The following is a 21,133-nucleotide window of genomic DNA, read 5'->3' on the forward strand; positions in this document are numbered from 1 at the left end:
AACTTCCAGATTAAGCCTTGTAAGATAACTTTTTAATGTCTCACCCGGCTGTTGCCGAACGTTAGTTAGGGTTGATGCCTCAGGTCTAACCCCCATCATGGCTCTGAACTGCTTCTTGAAGTCTTTCAACAGCTGCTCCCAAGAAGTTATTGAGTGTCTCTTATATTTTTCGAACCAGCTTTTGGCTGGTCCTGTCAATGATGCTGGAAATAACATGCATCTGAGCTCGTAACCCACGTTACTGGCTCTCATTATGGTGTTGAACGTACTCAGATGGCTGTACGGGTCGGTCTTTTCCTCAAACGTTGGGACGTGAGGGATCCGAAATCCTTGGGGAAATGGAGTGTTTGAAATATGGGGAGCAAACGGTTTAAGCTCCTCATCAGAATCTTCATATCGATCCTGTCCTTGCTCATTTTTTAAAAGCCTAAAGGCTTTTTCCAACTGATCAATTCTTTCTTGGACTGGGTCCGCAAGGGATACCGTCTGGAATCGGTTGTCATCGATCACAATTCCGGGATCGCGCCTCCGTAAGGGATCTTTATGCCTATTCAAGCGATCCCTCAGGTCCGGGTTTATCGGGTCAACATTACCCCGACTTTGATTCAGGTGTTCTCGGAGGTCCGAGCGATTTCTGCGGCTTCCAGTATTCTTACGACCTCGATCATGCATGCTGACCGATCTGGTATCTCCAGAATCGTCACTAGTAAAACTCGTTGCATGGTTATTTCGAGATGGGTCTTTTCCGTGCCGCCTCGTTTCCGCTATGCGAGACCGAGATGTTTGACTTCTCTCTGATAGGGCATCTCTCCGCTCCTGGAAAGCTTCCCTGTTCCCTTGTCTCCTCCCTGCATGCCTTTCGTCCTAATCTCGAACTGATTGAGCATTCCTACGAGGGGGTGAAGGATATCTTATAGGTGATGGAGGGAACCGTATGGGTGATGGTGGCTGCCACCCGTTTCGCGGCCTAGACGGTCCGGAGTTCGTCCGAGATGGGTTGGTTGCATTCGGTGCGCTCCCAGGGACTTGAGTCTGAGCCTCTGCAGGGGCTCGGTTGTTCTCAGTTCCCGTAGGTACTTCCACAGGTGGATTAACCGAGGCCCTAGCCCGAGTATTTTTCTAGGGCCTAGGGGGAGCGGATGGCTCGGCTGGTGCCGGAGGTTGTGCCGGCCTTCTTGTGGTAGCATTCTTTCGTGGACGCCCACGAGGCCTGCGGGGAGGAACATGCACGTCCCTAGGAGGAGGAACTTGGTTTTCACGCAGAGGTGGGGGCTGAGCCACCTGCGCCTCTGCGGCTATCCTCGCTAACTCCTCATTTCGCTTGTTGGCCTCTGCCAACTGCTGTTTCAGTTGTCGGTTCTCAAGTTCCACAGTGGGAACATATCGCTCAGGATTGTAATACATATCCTCATCTCTTGGAGGAGCAGGTGGTCCCCGAGAATCGGAGGATCTGCTTCTTTCTTCAACATCTGGGTTTTCCATCGACTATTTCCCAGGACGTCTTGGATAATTTTCTTCAGGAACATTCTGAATAGTAGTGGCCATAACTTGTTCAGAGACTGAATGCTTAAGGCTCTCAATGAAAGCACCAAACTGTTGACGCCATTTTTCGTCAACAGTGAGAGAAGAGCACGAAAACAATAATTAGTAATGGCCAATAAAAATATGATAATACCAACGAGATTTTTTACGTGGTTCAGCAGTTAAATCTGCCTAGTCCACGAGTCTTTGTTATTAAACTTAAGATGATCTCTGAAAATTCTTCAAGGATGAATTCTTCAGAGTTTTTTCTCAAGATCTCTCTATTTATAGAGGAGATTTCAGAATACTATCCCACATATTTCGGGAAGTTATTCTGTATATGCAAATAAATTAAATGGCATTAAAAGCCAGCAATCCTATATACAAAGAAACGTCCCCTGAAGATCAGGGGGCGTATAACTGATTAAATAATATCCCTTGATTATAGGGGATTTATAGTAATCAATGTAGACCGCGTCTCTTATAAATGACTCATTAGGATATTCGAAGTTATTATCCTATATCACCAAGGCCCTATTCACCCAGGTTTCTTATTGACTTTCGAGCTATAGCATCTTCCTGAGGCTACATGACTTCGATCTCATACGCGCTTCAGGCTCGGAGTCCTGATCCGAGGCCATCCCGAGAATAGACGTATCTCGGGGTCTGTCTTTCGAGCTTGTGAGAATCTTCGAGGCTATCATCTTCGAAGTTGTCTCTGCTTCGCCGGCTCAATGCTTAGATTTCGGACATGTTCCAGACTTTACGAGTTCATTTATTACGAATCCATCTTTTGAGGTCACAATCTTTATGGCTTGAAATCTGGGTGTAACAACAACATTTTGTTTTGAGAAATTGTATCAGCAACGACAACGAAACTAAAAAACAACGACCATTCAGTTATAGTATCAAGTGAAATAATGTTGAAAATAGTAAATGACGATTATCTCCTTTTTTACATGCAATTGAAGTTGAAAGAAAGAGTTTACACCTTAAGACAGTCAATAGTGACACAAGAACATGACACACAAGATGAAAATTCATAAATATGAAAAATAACCCACAAGATCAATCTCGAATAAACACCATACCAACTATGGCCTAATACAAAAAATGTATAGGAAACACAAGATCAACACAAAATCAACAACAAGGCAACATTTTCGGACAAATTTAAAGAAGAAGAAGAAGAATGAATGAAAGAAAGAAAGAGATGGAGAGAAAGAGAGGTGTTGGGCACAAATAACTAAAAAAAAAAAAGTAGCGTATCATCAACAACATCTTAACTTCTCTCATCTAAAAATGAATAAAATGTTTCTTAAAATTATAATCACTTTTTTTTATCATTTTCAACCTTAAAAAACTTAAATGTTTAAAGCTACTAAACAATAATATGAAAACATATGAAAATAAATATATTTTTAGAATATAAAAATGATATTGATGCGCTCAAATGAAAACAACAATTAAACAACATCAAAAGTAAAAAAGAACATAGTAAAAAACACAACGTAATCTACATAGAAACAACATTAAGAAAACTAATAAACACAGAACATAAACTTAAAAGTAACAACACGAGAGTTAGAGCTTTATTTGCAAAATAGAGAGGTAGAACCAAATCTTGACCGAGTACTAACCATTATGAAGTATATATGAGATCAAAAAATTATATTAATCTCTGGGAAAAAAAAATGGAGAAGATGAATAGAAAGTGATACGGAGAAGATGAAATAGAAAGTAAAATGAGTATTGTGTATTAGTTAACGTGCAAGAAAATAAAATGACAAAAATGATTAAAATGTGTAAGAAGAACAAATAGGTAGAGTGTCAAAAGCTTATCATTTGTTATCTATTGCATGTTTTGTCATCTTTTACTTCTATTAAATTGTGTGGCTATCCTATATATATGTCTTCTTTTTACTTTATTAAATTGTTAGTTATTTTATGTTTATATCATAACAAATACTTATTGCACCTGATATTTTTTTTAATATATATACAAAGATGTTAGATAAAATGATGATATAAACATATTTTAGCTATTTGCATTTATTTTTTGTTTGAGAAATAAGAATAAAAAAAGGGGTCATTCATCGGGAAAGAAAAAAAAAAATATATATATATATATGGGTAGGGAAACAAGTATTAGAAATTAAAAATAAATAAAAAATTCAAAAAGCTTAATAATGATGCTGACATAAGCGGAAAGAGTGTAGAATGTACAAATAGTATTTGTGTAATATTTAAATTTATATAAATGTATATAAATTAATTGAGAACAGTAAAAAAAAAATAAAAAAATACTGCGTGATAGTAGTTTTGTTAAAATTGTGCTAATTTTGGCACTTTGCGTAAAATTTTCTAATTTTTATTTTATACTGTGAATTTCTAATGATAAAGTTGAATAAGTGTATACTTCAGATATAGAAAGTATATTTATAAATTTTAAGTAATAATTTAATATTATATATAAATGTATAAATAAAAAGGTAAGATATAAAAAAAAATGTCTAAAATTAAATAAAAAATGAGTAGAGTCTATTAATAAATTATTTTATAAAAATAATTACAAATAAAAATTATTAAATAAATCACCAGCGTCCAGTTATGGTATTTGACTCATCTGCAACATTCGAACTATGTCTATTGATAAAAACAAAAAATTCTTTAAAATATGTATATATTTTTATATTTAGACTAGTGACAATACATTTTTTTTATAACATACCACTTCAATAATATTTTATTAAAAAAAAATTAATCACAATTTAACATTAAGGGGATCTTTAATGAAGCTCTATCCTACTATAAATATAGTGAGATATTATACTGCGCTCTCTGTTGGAACACTGTAGGATTAGAGTACATTCTCTTCCATAGTTTGTTTGTGTTTGTGTCTTTTTTTTAATATTTGTTTTTATCTAATAGTATTATATTATTATTAAAATATGAAAGTTGGCATTTTATAGATAATATATAAGATAATTATCTATTTTTATAAGATTTTCTTTTAGTGTAATAGTGATATTTAGGTTAGTTGCTATGAGTTGGAAAAACTGTAGCAGCGTATTTAGTAAATTATATGATTGAAGTGTTGTTAAATATTAAAAGACCAACATAAATGTTATATTTTTTATTTTATTAAAATAAATTCATACATATTTAATAAATTTCAACACTATAATATTGTATCTATTTAAATATGTTAAAATTAAAAAATATTTTTGAGAAGACACTAATAAAGTGATCATCATCAACAAAAATGTTATATTATATAATACACATGTATAATTGTATATATATTTTAGCTAGTCACTCTAGTTAAAATTCTAATTATAATGATCATAGTATAATAATCTAGTCATGCTATAATCATAAATATGTAAAAATTAAGTTTTGCAAAACTTTCACTTTTTATGTTTTTAATTATTTCTTTTTTTTTGCTAAAGCATGAAATTAATGTGTTTGATAAATTATAATTTAAAAATACTATGTGATGCAAAAATAAAATTATAGTGTATAATAATTTATATATTAAACATTTTAAATAAATCTTTATATTAATGTGGTTTGTTAATATAAAATTACTAAAATAAAAAATGTTTTAAAATATCTAATAAATATAAAAATATATAAATATTGTTAGAACAAAATAAAATATTTAAGATTCAAATATTGTTTATATTTGTTGACGTGGTTCTTCGCCAACAGGTAATTAAGAAAAAAGAGAAAATGATTAGTGCCTAGATTGAATCGAAATAGATAAATGATCTTAGAAAAGAAATGGTGACTCAAGATACGTTTTTTGAGTGGTTCAAAGGTTAAAATCATTCTACTCCACTAGTCAGTATTATTGCTATATACTGGATATTTGATTACATGGTATTTCTTACAATTGAGAATCCAACCCCATTAACTCCCAAGGTCTCCATATTTATAGGAGAAGACATTTGGGAGTTGGTAAGAAGGTCATCCCGTGACCTTCTTACCTATCATGTCAACTCTGTGACATTCATCATTAATTCCTAAACCTGACACATAAGTGGGGTCAAATCAATAGGTAAGGAGATAATGGGCCGCACGGCTCAACCCAGTCGTGGGTGCTTGAATACGCACGTTCCTGCCGCGTGTCCGAGAAGTCAGGGATATATCAAACACGTGATGTCTGATATATGCACGTTTACCTTGCGTGGTTGACTTTATAAGGGGTTACAGCCTCCAACTCCAGCTCGTATCACGAGCTGGATCTTCACTCGACCTGCAGCCTTCCGAGTCCAAACTCAATCCTTAGGCAATCTTGGCGAACCCTTAGGTTATCCCGAGCTAAGGAGGTAGGACCTTATGATGGCAGCTCCGGTCCCGGGGATGTCTGCCTGGTAATCATGATTAGGCCGTACCTCAGCTCGCTAATCAGCCCGTGGGAAAATCAGGGCGTACAATGTTATTATCATATTAATTCATTTTAATTTAGGTTAATATATAATAAATAAGTAGATATATTTAGATGAAAAAACACATTTATAGTAAAATTTTTCAAAAAGTAGCTTTTAGAAAGCTAAAAATGGAGTTGTGACAGTTTTAACTTTTAGTTGTAACTTCTGCATAAATTCTTTAATAAATTGCTTTCTCACTGTTTACCAAACACTTTTGTTGTACAACTTTTGGAGGAAGCAGTATTTAGTTTTTTTAAAAGTTGTACAAAACTAACCCTGTGTTATCATGGATTGGAGATTAAAAAAATAATAGTGTGAAAATTACACTATTTTATTGTGTTAGCAATAATGAATTCCCATTAACATAATTTAAAATTATCTTAAATTTATTTAATATAAAAAGGAGTGAATAATTTTTACTTTATTTATTTTTTTATATTTATAATTTCACTTCAATGATGAAGTATCTAAATATTATTCGTTAGAAACCATCATCTTGATTTAATGTGGATTTGATTATGAATACATTGCTAATTATTTTTTTCTTTTTAGAAAAAAAAAAGACCAAACAAATGAATGTGAGATTGAGACGTTTATGGAATATCCTGGCTAACTTATTATTATGCATAAGCTGGTTATTTTTATATTTATATATATACTAGATACAAACAACGTACAATATGCACGTTTGTCTAGTTTTATTTATAAAATTTTTTAATTATTTTTATTAAATTTATATTAATGTCACATAAGTTTCAAATAAATATCATATTTTAATTAAATAATTTATTTATTTTTGTTTAAATTTATGTTTGTTCAAGTTTTTGAATTTGGGAATGACAATTATATATTATATATTTAATGTAACATTAAATATTATATATGTATTTTAAATTTAAGTTTCTTGCTAGTTTTTTTTAAAAAAATCAATTTGTTACTAATTAACAGTAGATTATATTATATATTTAATATGATATTATTCTAATAAGTGAGTTTAAGTTTAATTAAATTTTATTTATGTTATAAATAATTTTATTATTTTTAAATAATTATCATTGTAAAATATCTCAAAAATATTCTATTTTAATTTGTTTCATTATTTATTATTTTTAAAAAAATGATCATTATAAAATATCTCAAAAATATCATATTTTAATTATTAATTTTATTTTATTTAAGTTTAAGTATTTACAAACTACTGTTAAATATAAGAATATTCCGTTAAAGTTAATATTAAAAAAATAAAAACCGTTAAAACAAAAAATTTCCGTTATCTACACACTTATTATATAGAAGAGATATATATATATATATGGAAGACTTCTCAATGGTTACTACCCATAGATGGGTACTAACAATTATGATGATGTGATAACATAATGATTTGTTATTGCAAGTCACTAACAAGTAAATATTTTTTTTCTACATTAATTTCGAATTTAGTTATTTTTTTTTTGTCATAATTAATATTGTTTTCAACTAATGAGAGACACTAGCAATATTTAGAAATTTACATGCATTTGAAAAATAAAAAGTTTACAATATTATATTTTCATAATAAATACATGTTTTTCATCAGGTAACACTTTCAAAATTTTGAAAAAATCAAAATTTATTTCTAGAAATATTAATTAACAACTACAAATGTGACCATTGATCTTAAAATAATGATTAATATTAAAGTAACCATCTATGGGTAGTAACCATTAAGAGGGCACCCATATATATATTTATATATATATATATATATATTTGTTTTAATGGGGGTCATTTTCGATAATTACTATGAGCAAAATTTCGGTCTGGGATATACAAAGAAAAATATATTGTAGCTATCAATGGAAATAGGAACTAGAATATGTACTGTTGAAAAGAGACATTGGCAAGAAATAGAATGCAAATGGCTCTTAGGTTAATTTTCGGGGAAAGTATTAAGTTATATAAAATGTTGTAATTAAGTATCAAAATTAATTTTTTAACGGTAAAAGTATATCTAAGTATAACTTTTACTTGTAGTGTTAATACCCATCTTTACTTTCTAACGGCAAGGTTAACAGCGGGCACTTACATTGTAAGTAAAAGTTAAATTTTGATACTTTTACCACAAAAAAATAAAATAAAAAAATTTGAATACTTAAGTGCCACATTTTATATAACTTAAATACTTTAGCTGCAAATATTTTTTTTTATTAAGTTTTATTATAAACTTATAAATTCACAACCTCAAATAAAATAACAAACCATTAAAATAAAAATGAAAATACCCAAAACATTTTTTATTTTATCTAAAACAAATTTAACTTCAATTTTATTTATATAAAAAGTGATTCATTTTTACCAATTTTTTAAAATAAAGTTAAAATGTTGACATATTGATATTTATCCTAAAATATTAATTGAATACAATTAAAATAAAAAATTGGATATATTTTTGTAATAGTTTGTTATTGTATTTGAGATTATGAATTTATAAATAAAAAAAATGACATTTGCGGCTAAAGTAACAAAATTGTCTGAATTTGCAAATATGTGCCCAAGTTTTTTTTTTTTGTTTGTGGCAAAAGTACTCAAATTCAACTTTTGCTTGCATTGTTAGTACCCGTCGTTAATTTTGTCGTTAGATGGTAACAATGAGTACTAACGATGCAAGTAAAAGTTAAACTCATATATTTTTACTATAAAAAAACAAACTTGAGTACTTAAGTATAACATTTTGTATAACTTAATTACTTTCGATGCAAATATCACTTATTTATTTTATAAAACCTACTCTAAATTTTCCACTCTTATATCTGGTCCCATTACTAATTATCAATGGTTGCCTCTTATATGGGGAACTAAATAATTGCTTAGATAAAAGTCACAAAATAATTTTGATTATTAAAATAGCGAAGATCAAACACCAAAAAAGGGTCAGGTTGTACAGCATCAATTTATAATCAAACATATATACTTGTTGATAAAAATATATAGTCATATCGATATTGAATACTATAACATTTAATGATAAAAGTATTCAAGTCCATCTTAAGATGTCATTAAAGCTAAGATGGACTTGAATACTTTTATCATTAAAGGTTATAGTATTCAATATCGGTATGACTCTATATATTCTTTTATTGAGCGCGTTCAATGGAACAATTATGTTTGGGGAAGACTTAATATTCCTAAGCATAGATTCATTTTCTGGCTTGCAATGAAGGAGAAACTTCGTACTCGGGTTCAGATTAGTAAATATAACCCCGCTATTGATCGTTTTTGTCTTTTGTGTGGTGATCACGATGAGAATGAGAAACACTTATTCTTTGAGTGTTCTTACAGCTGGAGTTGTCTCACTAGACTGAAGGCTTGGTTGAGATGGAGCTCTCGGGCTAAGAATCTAGGTTGTTTACTGCATTGGATTGGCAAAACAAAGCAAATTAGCAAGGTGAGGAAGCAAATATATACTGTGGCCCTGGCTGCTCTGGTTTACCACATCTGGATAGCCCGGAATGATGTTCTTTGGACTCACAAAGTTTGGCAAATTAACCATATTGTTCAGAGAATTCAAAGTGATGTTAAATTTCGTATATATCAAGTAATGCCTAAGAAGGCCAAGAGTGTAGATAGAGATTGGTTTGAGCATATATGTAGTTCTATACTGGGAAGAAATTAGCTTTGGGGTTCATGTGTTTTGGTTTTTCAAGGACGGTTGTAGATGTGTTTTGGAAGTAATTCAATGATTCTTATTCACAAAATATATATATATATTAAAAATAAATGTCTCTCTTATGTTAATTATCATGCATGCATGAGAATATATGATAATCCATACATAAAGGGAAATTTTATGTTATATGCATGATAACTTAATGAAATTTTTTAATATACCAACATAAATTATCATCCAAAATATATGACAATTTCAATTTTTTAGACAAAAATACCCTTAACATTCAAACAATACCATTTTCTTTCTCAATCCAAACTCTCTCTCTCTAACATATCTTATTCTCTCACTTTCTCACACTCTCTCTCATTCTAATCTTGTAGATCTCGAAAAAATACCAAAATTAAAAAAAAAAATTAATCTAAAACAGATATTTGAGTGAAAAAATATGAACATCCAAAATTTTCGTCAAATTTCAGTACAGAGCATCGAAATTGCATCGAAAAAGCATCGCTTTGGCCAAAAATCAAGTTTTCATGATTGCATCGCAACAACATCGAAATACTATCGATTTTGCATCGAAATATCATCGATGTACCATCGATTTTGCATTGAAACACTATCGATTTTGCATCGAAAAAACATCGTTTTGGCCAAAAAAATAAGTTTTTATTATTGCATCGAAAGAGCATCGAAACACCATCGATTTTGCATCGAAAAAATATCGTTTTGGCCAAAAATCAAGATTCATGATTGCATCGATGCACTATCGATTTTGCATCGAAACACTATCGATACACTATCGATTTTGCATCGAAATTGTATCGAAGGAGCATTATTTTTGCCAAAAATAAGTTTCATGATTGCATCACGAAAGCATCGATTTTGCATCGAAAATGCATCATTTTGATGCAATTTAGATGCTTTTTTTATGGTGTTTCGATGCGATTTCGATGCAAAATCGATGGTGTTTCAATGCTCTTGTGATGCAATCATAAAAACTTGTTTTTTGGCTAAAACGATGACTTTTTCGATGTAAAATCAATGGTGTTTCGATGCCAAATCGATTGTATTTCAATGCAAAATCGATGGTGCATCGATGATGTTTTGATTCAATCATGAAAACTTGATTTTTGTCCAAAACCATGCTTTTTCGATGCTCTGCACTGAAATTTGACGAAAATTTTGGAGGTTTATATTTTTTCACTCAAATATCTGTTTCAGATGATTTTTTTTTTAATTATGGTATTTTTTCGAGATTTATAAGATTAGAATGTTAGAGAGAGTGAGAGAATAAAAGATGTTAGAGAGAGAAAGTTTGGATTGAGAGAGAAAATAAGTATTTAAATGTTATGAGCATTTTTGTCTAAAAAATTAAAATTGTCATATATTTGAGATAATAACTTATGTTGACATATTAAAAAATTTCTCTAAATTATTATTCATATGACATGAAATTTCCCAACATAAATTAGTCGTAAGAATAAGGTGTTGATTATCCTAAGATTATATCTACTCTAAGCAAAACCCCATGATTTTTTTCCAACAAATTAATAAAGGCAAAACTAGGCAATTTAGCAAAGAGTAGCTACAAATGAGCTTTATAAAATGATTTGATAGATTATTGATAAAATTAGATAATTAGTTATGGCACTGAATGATATGATATATAAATATATATATATATATATATATAAACATTTTATAAGGACGATAAAGTTGCATTAATATAATAAGAAAATAATTCAGAACTAGTTGTTACTTATATAAAGATAAATACCAGTCAAAGAAAAGTAATTGCAAAAGTTATAGAAAAGAAGCATTTTTTGGTTTCCTCATCTAGAATGTAGTAATATCTTTGATATTATTCTAGAGATATCTATATCATGTCTTTACAAAATAGACTATACTGATCAAAAGCAATCCTTAGCTAAATGGACAGAGACCATAGAAATGGTTGAGGCAGTTGTAAAAAGGAGTTGGAAAAAGCAAGTGGACATATAAGTGATGGTGATGAAGCAATAGATATGAAACTGGCATTGCAATTGCAGTGGTAATAATACGACGACAATAACAAAGTGTTGTGGCCATGTGGTTGGATGGTGAAAATGGAAGATAAATTAAAAAAATAAGAAAATTATCTCATATGCGGTTATTTTTAATATTTTTTTCAATTTTACATTTATTTTTTTTCCCACTTCATTTTTATACAAGCTTTTTTTCAAATATACAACTTACATGTTTTATTTTATTTTCTCGTTAAATAGTTTACATATATAAATGGCTTTTATAATATATATTTTTTTGGAGCACTAAAAAAACATTGTATCTTTTCATGAAAAATATCAATGTTATTGATCAACAGAGTACTCTGGGTACTCCTAAGTAACCCATAAAATAATATATTAAGGAACTTTTGAAACTCTAAAACAACCACATGTAACACCATATAAAACAACCTTTGAAACTCCCACTACAACAATTAGCCCCATTTGCGGCGTAACTATTAGCGGCGGAGACAATCTGCCACTCTTGTATATGTTATTAGCGGCGACTAGGTGGTCTGCCGCTAATAATGTATTGATTAATTTAAATATATTATATAATCTATTAGCGACGGACTTACCATTATTAGCAGTGGATATTCTGCCGCTAATAGACCAAAGAAAATGCCCGGGAAAGTGATAATTTTTTTTTAAGATTTATTAGCAGCGGATAATCACCATTATTAGAGGCGAATTATCCGCCGCTAATAGTATTAGCGGCGGGTAATCGCTTGTATTAGCGGTGGACTACCCGCCGCTAATACTATTATTAGCGACGGACTATATTTAATAGTGGCGGGCCCCGTCGCTGATACTTTTACGGCTTAAGACCCCCATCATCTCCTTCTCCCAAATCCCTGAAACACATTTCTCCTCCATATCCAAATTCCTATATCGCCTGAACACTCCACTGATCCTCCATATCTCTCTATCTCGGTATGCATATGTTTATTTATTATTTTTTTCGTTTTGATATTAATTCTTAGGTCTAGTCTCGGGTCTCAGGTACCCTACCCCATCTTCCATTACAACTCTCTTAGTCTTAGCCAAGCCACCCTTATTCTCTCCATCGTCGGTGAATGAGGTTAGTCAGTCATGCTCTTTCTCGTATTGTTCTTGATGACTGCAATGAATCATAACACTAATTTCGTTACTTCCATTCTTTGACTCCTGCTTTGCTTTTATTTATCCATTTAAATTATGAGTTTGAATTTAATGAATGGTGCTTCTTTGAGTAAAACGTCTCTTCTTCTAAATTTGTCTATGGCTAACAACTTAGGCTTCGATTTTTTTAATTACTCTTTTGTATGAGTACATAGAAGCATTTCATTTCTGGGTTTTCTTTAACAATCATGGGTTTCTTTTTATTTTTTTTGTAATTTTTTGAAATTAAAGGCTTATTCTTATCTTTAGGTGCTTTGCAAGATTCATTCATCTTACCTTACCAATGTAATGTGAATGTGGTATATATAAATATAATACTCTCTGATTTTTAAATAACTCTTGTATAGTACTCTAATCTATTTTGCTATTACCATATATATACTTTTTCCTTGAGTGATTAAAATACTTTATTGAAGTTTTTGTCCCTCTAGATTCTGATGTAGATTTCTTGTTATTTTCTTTTTTGTCCCTCAGTTTTTGACCCTCTGCTATTTTATGATGTTTTTTTCTTAGTCCGGGACATTAATATCAAAACGAAAAATATCAAGTGTTTGTGTCCGGGACATTACTCTCGGTTCTCTCTTTCTACTCTGATCAGGTAAGGATTTTTTTTCTCTTTCTCCCTCGCTGATTTCTGGTTTTTTGTTTATTAATTTTGGGTTTCTATTTGTGATTCTAATGTTACTGTTACTCATTGAGAGTAATATATTTTGGCTTATGAAATGTAATTTATTTTGTATGAACCTTTAAGTGACCAGTCATTGGAAAATATTTTGGGTTCTTAAGCCTTGCTTACTGATTGTGAAATTTTTATTAATTTTTTAAGTCTTTTCAAAAACTATCTAGGCCAACCTTTCCCTCTTTCTCTAAATATATATTATTTATTTCTTTAATTATATATGTATATTGGTAATTGAAATTCCATTTTTTATGATTACCAACTTAATTATTTAAATTAAATAATTAATTGTTGTACTGTTACAGAAATGTTTAAACGGACACAGAAACTGTTTGAACAAAAACCAGGTATGTTTAAATAGTTTATCAACAAAAGATAAAAACGAACATAAAGTAAAGAACACACGAAATTTTATGTGGTATCAGCAATCTTTTCAGATTGCTACTAGTCCACGGGGCCACGCTCAGAGATTGAAATTTATTAGAAGAATATCTAAACGATTACAAAACCAAATTGACTTATACAAATAAAGACTCCCTCTTGAATTTTTCGCAACTGTTCTAATCTAAACTCCTAATCAAATTTCTGAAGTGCTAAGATCTTGAACTCCCTTCAAATCATAACACTTGCACTTTTCCTCCTGAAAAGTGACTCATGAGCAAGACTTCTCCCGAAGCTTGATGAACAATGCCCAAGTGTGTTCAACCTGCACAATTAGCACAAAAAAAACAATACAGAAGTACACTGTGATAAACCACTACGAACTTGCTGGACTCAAGTTCTTCACACAATAAAAAACTCTCTCTAAAACTTGAAAAATATTTGGAAAATAATACACCAAGAGAGATGAAGAAAAACCAACAACCTAAGGATGACTATATACCCTTTAGAATCCCTTTAGGTTGTGAAAAAAAAATCAGAAACCAATCAGCCAATAAATGAAAAATATTCCCAAAAAGGAAAGTCAGAATTTGTTCAAACAGACTGGCAATCCGTTCAAACAGATTCATTGAACCTGGACAGTTTTTAAACCCAGTTTCCTTAAATAAATAAGGAAACAATATATATTATCTCTGCAAGTTGTACACAGTTTCTAGTCAAACAAATCATATCAAGAAATTAAAATAAATACCAATAATTTTCATATATACAAAATTCAAGAAAAAATATTCTTTTATAGGAAATTATATATTTATTTCATTAACATACATAGAATAATCTGATTAGAAAACATTTCACAGCAAAAACAAGAAACAAACCATTTCAAAAATACCACACAATATATTTCAAAAATATATCCATAATTAATTTTGTCAATTTTTATCAAATATGCCAATAAAGGATTTTACAATCTCCCCTTTTGGCAATTTGATAGACAAAATTAATTCAAAATCCTGCAACGTAAATGTTAGTGACAAGTAAAGAGAAAAAACTCCCACTGCAAACATGCATTAACTTATAACAAACATATAATGAAACTAAGACTAAACTCCCCCTCAAAATAAGAAGGTCCAGAGTTAAACAAAACAACAAAACAAGGCAGGTTTTTGGAGGTATCTACTCTCCCCCTTTGTGTCTGTCAAAGAAGCCAAAGAAACATAATGCAAAAATAAAGACAATAAGCCTAAGACAAAAGAAAGTATCATTGTTCTTAGGACAAAAACATGAAACACAAGGAAAACTAAACTGCTGGATCCTTGGACAAGGCTTGAATAGCATCCAAAACAGAACGTTGTAGTCCTTCAACTGTCATCACTCGAGCAACCAACGAATCAAGAGAGGCTCGAACAGCAGCTAGTTCTGCAGCAACAATTCCTGAATCTGTAAAAACAGATAAAGATTCAGGAGGAATGTCATCTGAGGCAAACTTCAAGGGTTGAGGCTTGGCTTTCTTGGATGATGGAGCATCAACAGCTTCAGAAGTTGGAGCAGATGCTTTGTAGGAAGAAGCAGTAGTGGGAGCCACCAAATCTTCTTGATCTTGCTTGAGATCTTTTTTCTGCATACTCAACACTTTATAAATAACTTGAGGAAAAGGAAGATTCAAGTTTCTCTTATTACCTTTTACAAAGCCAATGATTTGATCATAGATAAACATAGCCAAGTCTATACCAATTCCGGTTTCCACTTTGTACAAAAAGGAAGCCATGTCAAATGAGATAGTTGCGGTATGAGATGTCGGTTTCCAATTCATTGTGGCAAACTTATGGAGAACAGCATAAGTGTAGGTGAGATTGGTAACCGAGATGATTGTATTAGGTGGCCATACCATTTTTTGTCCCACTAGTTCAGTGATGACCTCATCCATATCAAGAGAGTCAAGATCATCATCATTCTCAACATCAAGAGGAAGATGCAAATCCTGTGCAATATCTTGCGGAGAAAAAGAGAACCAATTGCCCCTAACATACACTTTACAATACAGAGGAGATTTAGGGTCAATAATTTCATTAGTACGATTGGCATAGAATTCCTTGACTATTCTATCCACAAAACCAGTAAATTTAACCAAAGAACCTGTCCATTTTCGATCTTAAAGCATAGTTAGCACACCATAAGGACGATGATCACTCAAGACATAATTTTTCTCAATGAGAAATTTCCTTTGAGCATAGAGAACCATATCACGAGCATTGTCATTATAACAAAAAATAGAAGAATGAGATTTGAAATTAACACCTGAGAGTCCTTGAGATGGTGCAGATTCAGAGATAGGTCTCTTGCCTTTAGCCTTGGACGACAATGGAGTTGCAACTGGCTCTATGTCAGATTCGTCTTCTTGTTCAGTAGGGACAACGTCTTCTTGTTCTGGCTCATCAGACTCAGCCTCTGATTCAGCATTGTCAGGAACAGATTCATCAGATAAGATGGTATCATGGGTTTCGTCAGACTCAAATTTCTCTTTCTCACCATTGTTCCTTCTCTGAAAATCAACAAACACTCACAAAAACAATGAGAGAAAAAAGAATAAGTAGAAGAAGAAGCTTAGAGGGATCGTGGGTGAGTGAGAAAGTGGGAAGGTGACAAGCTTTTTAAGGACAAGAACTTTCCCATTTAAGACACCCACGGCAAAAAGAGGTTTCCCATTTTTTTTTATTTAAAAAATAAAAGGAAACAATCCTTATTACACACGATCAAAAAAACAAACTTACCCTTTTTTTTTTATTTTATTTTATAAAAGGGAATAAAATAAATAGAGAATGCCAACACTAAAAAGGTAACCAAAAAACCACACGATCTTCTTATTGAACCCCTTTTTTTATATTTTTTTTATTAAATGAAAAGAGACAATTGAGGAGAACAAAAAAGACAAAAATAGACAATTGAATACAAAATCTACTCCCACACGATCAGATGTGATATTTCCCATTTTTTTTTTAAAAATGTTAAACAAAGTAAAAAAAAAAACAATAAAGAGACAAATCATGGTATTCCAAATAGAGTAAGTGGACAAAATAAATTCCTTGGAGACAAAGAATATATTAAATCACACAAAATAAATGCACAATTTCACATAATTACCACAAATATTCGGTCCACCATGAATTTTCTTGTCAATCAAATATTTTTTATATATATAAAAATGCACAAAAATAAATCCAACCAAAAATATCTGCTTTGATCAATGAGTGTCATCCTGAAAAAAATATAATCAAGCAACTAAAAAAAAGTGTTAGTGTATAACATGGATAATAACACTTGTGAAAATGAAAAATTAGAAAGAATATTTGAGAGAAATAATGCACAATTCAGTCACAAACACATATTCTTAAGTGAATCAATCAACATGTACGAGTCTTACACACATTTTTTTATTATAAACTGTGTACAATTTTTCTTGCATAGTTTCAAGCGTAAGTGTGTGACAGTGTATGCAAGGGAACATTGCCCAATGACAAATAAGTCTATTTCAAAATTGTAAATAATTGTAACCCATGAGGACGCTGTCACACTAGACCAGTGGTAGCCCTTTTCTATGGTAGCGTGTCCTCTTCATAACTCCGAATTACAAAGTTCCAACTTACTCAAAAGACGGCTTTCACACACTGATGTAGGTAGCTCTATTCTTGCACAGGAGCTTGAACAATGCTACACAAAAGAAAGCTCAAACATTGATTGATTGACTAGAATATGCCTAGGAGGAATTGATTATTTTTCTCTCAAGAATATACAACTAAAAGCTCATAAACACAAGTCAGATTATAGCTTGACACATAACAAAATTTTCAAATTAATTCATAATTTTCTTAAACTTAAAACAACACACATTTGATCAAGAGAAACTACACAATAACAGGAAATTTAAAGAGAACAAACCCCCAAAGATTTTCGGAGGAAATCAAAGCGAACCGAATCAAGAGCTTTAGTGAAAATATCAGCAATCTGTTTATGTGTTTCAATATATTCCAAGACAAGAACTTTATTTTCAGCTAATTCTCTTATGAAATGATGACGAATATCAATATGTTTAGTACGTGAATGTTGCACATGATTTTTTGAAATATTAATTGCACTTGTATTATCACAAAAGATAGTTAAAATGTCAAGATCAAACCCATAATCCATCATCATTTGCTTCATCCACAAAAGTTGTGCACAACAACTTCCTGCTGCAATGTATTTGGCCTCAGCTGTTGAGAGAGAAATAGAATTCTGTTTCTTGTTGTGCCAAGAAACTTAATTATTTCCCAAGTAGAAACATCCTTCGCTAGTGTTTTTTCTGTCATCAGTGTTACCTACCCAATCAGCATCACTAAAACACAATAGATTAGGGTTAGTTTCTTTTGAATACCAAATACCATAATCAACAGTCTCATGAACATATCGAATGATTCTTTTGACAGCTGCAACATGAGACTCCATAGGATTTCCTTGGTACCTGGCACACACACCAATACTATAACTCAAATCAGGTCTACTAGTAGTGAGATAGAGAAGACTACCAATCATGCTCCTATACAGTGTAGGATCAACTTTGATATCATTTTCATCTTTGGATAGCTTCACAATCGTTCCCATTGGTGTTTTGGCAATCTTTGAACTTTCAAGTCCAAACTTTTTGACCAAGTTCTTAGCATATTTGCTTTGAGAAACAAATGTCTCTTCATCTAACTGCTTGACTTGCAAACCTAAGAAATAGGTCAATTCTCCCACCATGCTTATTTCAAATTCATCTTTCATTTGTTTCACAAATACATGCACCTCATTGTCAGAAGTAGAACCAAACACAATATCATCAACATAAATCTGAGCAATAATTATGTTAGATTTAATGTTTTTGATAAATAAAGTTTTATCTACTCCACCCCTTTTGTATCCATGAGAAACAAGAAATTGAGTGAGTCTCTCATACCAAGCCTGATGGGCTTGCCTCAAACCATAAAGAGCTTTCTCCAATTTGTAAACATGATTAGGTGCATGGGGATCTTCAAACCCTTTGAGTTGTTCAACATATACCTCTTCATTCAAGATCCCATTGAGAAATGCGGATTTGACATCCATTTGGAACAACCTGAAACCAATCAAACAAGCAATAGACAATAATAATCTAATTGATTCAAGTCTTGCAACAGGTGCAAATATTTCATCAAAGTCTATTCCTTCCACTTGTGTGTACCCTTGTGCCACTAGTCTTGCTTTATTTCACACAATTGTACGAAATTCATCAGATTTATTCTTGAAAATCCATTTTTTACCAATAATATTGGTATACAACGGTCTTGGCACACGAGTCCACACTTTGTTTCTAAAAAATTGTTCCAATTTCTCTTGCATAGCTTTAATCCAATTTTCATCAGTTAAAGCTTCTTTCACATTTTTAGGCTCAAGTAAAGAAAGGAAACAAACAAATTGAACAACATTACTAAACATTATTCTTGTGACCATACTTTCTTTTGGATTTCCAAGTATTAAATCTGTTGGATGATTTAATTTAACTCTGGTTGATGGCTCCTTTTGGACTTCATTCGAAATAATATCTGGAAATTTCTTTTCTGTCTGTCCAAAATCTGTTTCATCGGATTCGTGATCTGTTGGAACAAATGGACTAGACGTTGCAACAATAGTATCACTGACAAAAGCTTCTTCGTATTTTTCAGAAGGTTCATCAATAAACCTATCAATTTCTTCCTCAGTAGAAAACTCAGAAAAATCCATGGCATCATCAATAACAACGTTAGCTGACTCCATTACAGTTTGGGTTCTCATGTTATACACACGATAAACCCTACTATTAGTGGAGTATCCAATAAAAACACCTTCATCACTCTTTGCATCAAACTTACCAAGATTTTCTCTATCTCTCAAAATGTAAAAAACACATCCAAAAACATGAAAGTAAGCCACACTTGGTTTCTTACCTTTCCAAATTTCATAAGATGTTTTAGATGTACCTAGATGGAGAAAAACACAGTGTATGATATAGCAAGCAGTGTTAATTGCTTCTGCCCATAACCGTTTGGTCAATTTTTTGCTATTTAGCATCACTCTAGCCATTTCTTGAAGAGTGTGGTTTTTCCTTTCTACAACTCCATTCTGTTGAGGAGTTTTGGGAGCTGAAAACTCATGAGAAATACCTGCAGACTTACAAAAATCATCATAGACATAATTCTCAAACTCTTTACCATGATCACTTCTTATTCGAAAGTATCAGATTTTAATTTCAAGCAAAGAGTTTTAAATGCATCAAAAGTATCAGATTTTTCTTTCAAGAAATCCACCCAAGTATATCTAGAAAAATCATCCACACAAACAAAAATATACCTTTTCCCATTTAAACTCTCAATTTGAATTGGACCCATAAGATCCATGTGAAGCAATTCTAACACTTTTGAAGTGTTTATGTCAGAAACACTTTTATGTGTAATTTTTATTGCTTACCAAGTTGAGAACTCTTGCACTTACCATCAGATTCTTTACCTAGCTTAGGTAACCCACGAAAAATCCCTGCATGTGATAATTTATTTCAAAGTTTTGAAATTTATGTGACCAAGTTTAGCATGCCACACATCAGTGTTGTTACCCACAACAGATTGACACATAATAGAAGGCAAAAGAGTATAGCAATTATCATTAGATCTAAAACTTTCAAGAACATTCTCACCATTCTTGTTTAAAACGAAACAATTCTCTTTATTAAAGTTAACAGTATAACCTTGATCACAAATTTTACTTATGCTAAGCAAGTTAGCTTTAAGTCCTTCCACAAGTAACACTCTTTTGATTTTAGGTAACCCTTCAAAGTTAAGAGTACCCATTCCAAGAACATTACCTTCAATTCCATTCCTAAAAGTAAAAGATCCACAGTGCATAGGTTTTATGTCTGTAACAATAGACCTGTCACCTGTCATATGTCTTGAACAACCACTGTCAAAATACCAAAACTATGAAGAAGCAGATCTATCATATTTACTAGTAAAACCAGCAAAACAATTATTCTTTTTGATCCATATTTTCTTTGATTGAACATTTTTCTTTTTCACTCTTTTAGAATTATCAAAATAATTGAATTTATCAAAATATTCATTTTTGGCAAAATTCATAAGAGTAAAATTACTTAGGTCGAATATAACCCTTCCTACCACAAAAATGACAGATTGGAATGAATTTTTCGAACTTACCATTGGATTTACCTGCTGAC

Source organism: Humulus lupulus, chromosome 1 (genome assembly GCF_963169125.1).
Source record: "Humulus lupulus chromosome 1, drHumLupu1.1, whole genome shotgun sequence".
NCBI lineage: Eukaryota > Viridiplantae > Streptophyta > Magnoliopsida > Rosales > Cannabaceae > Humulus > Humulus lupulus.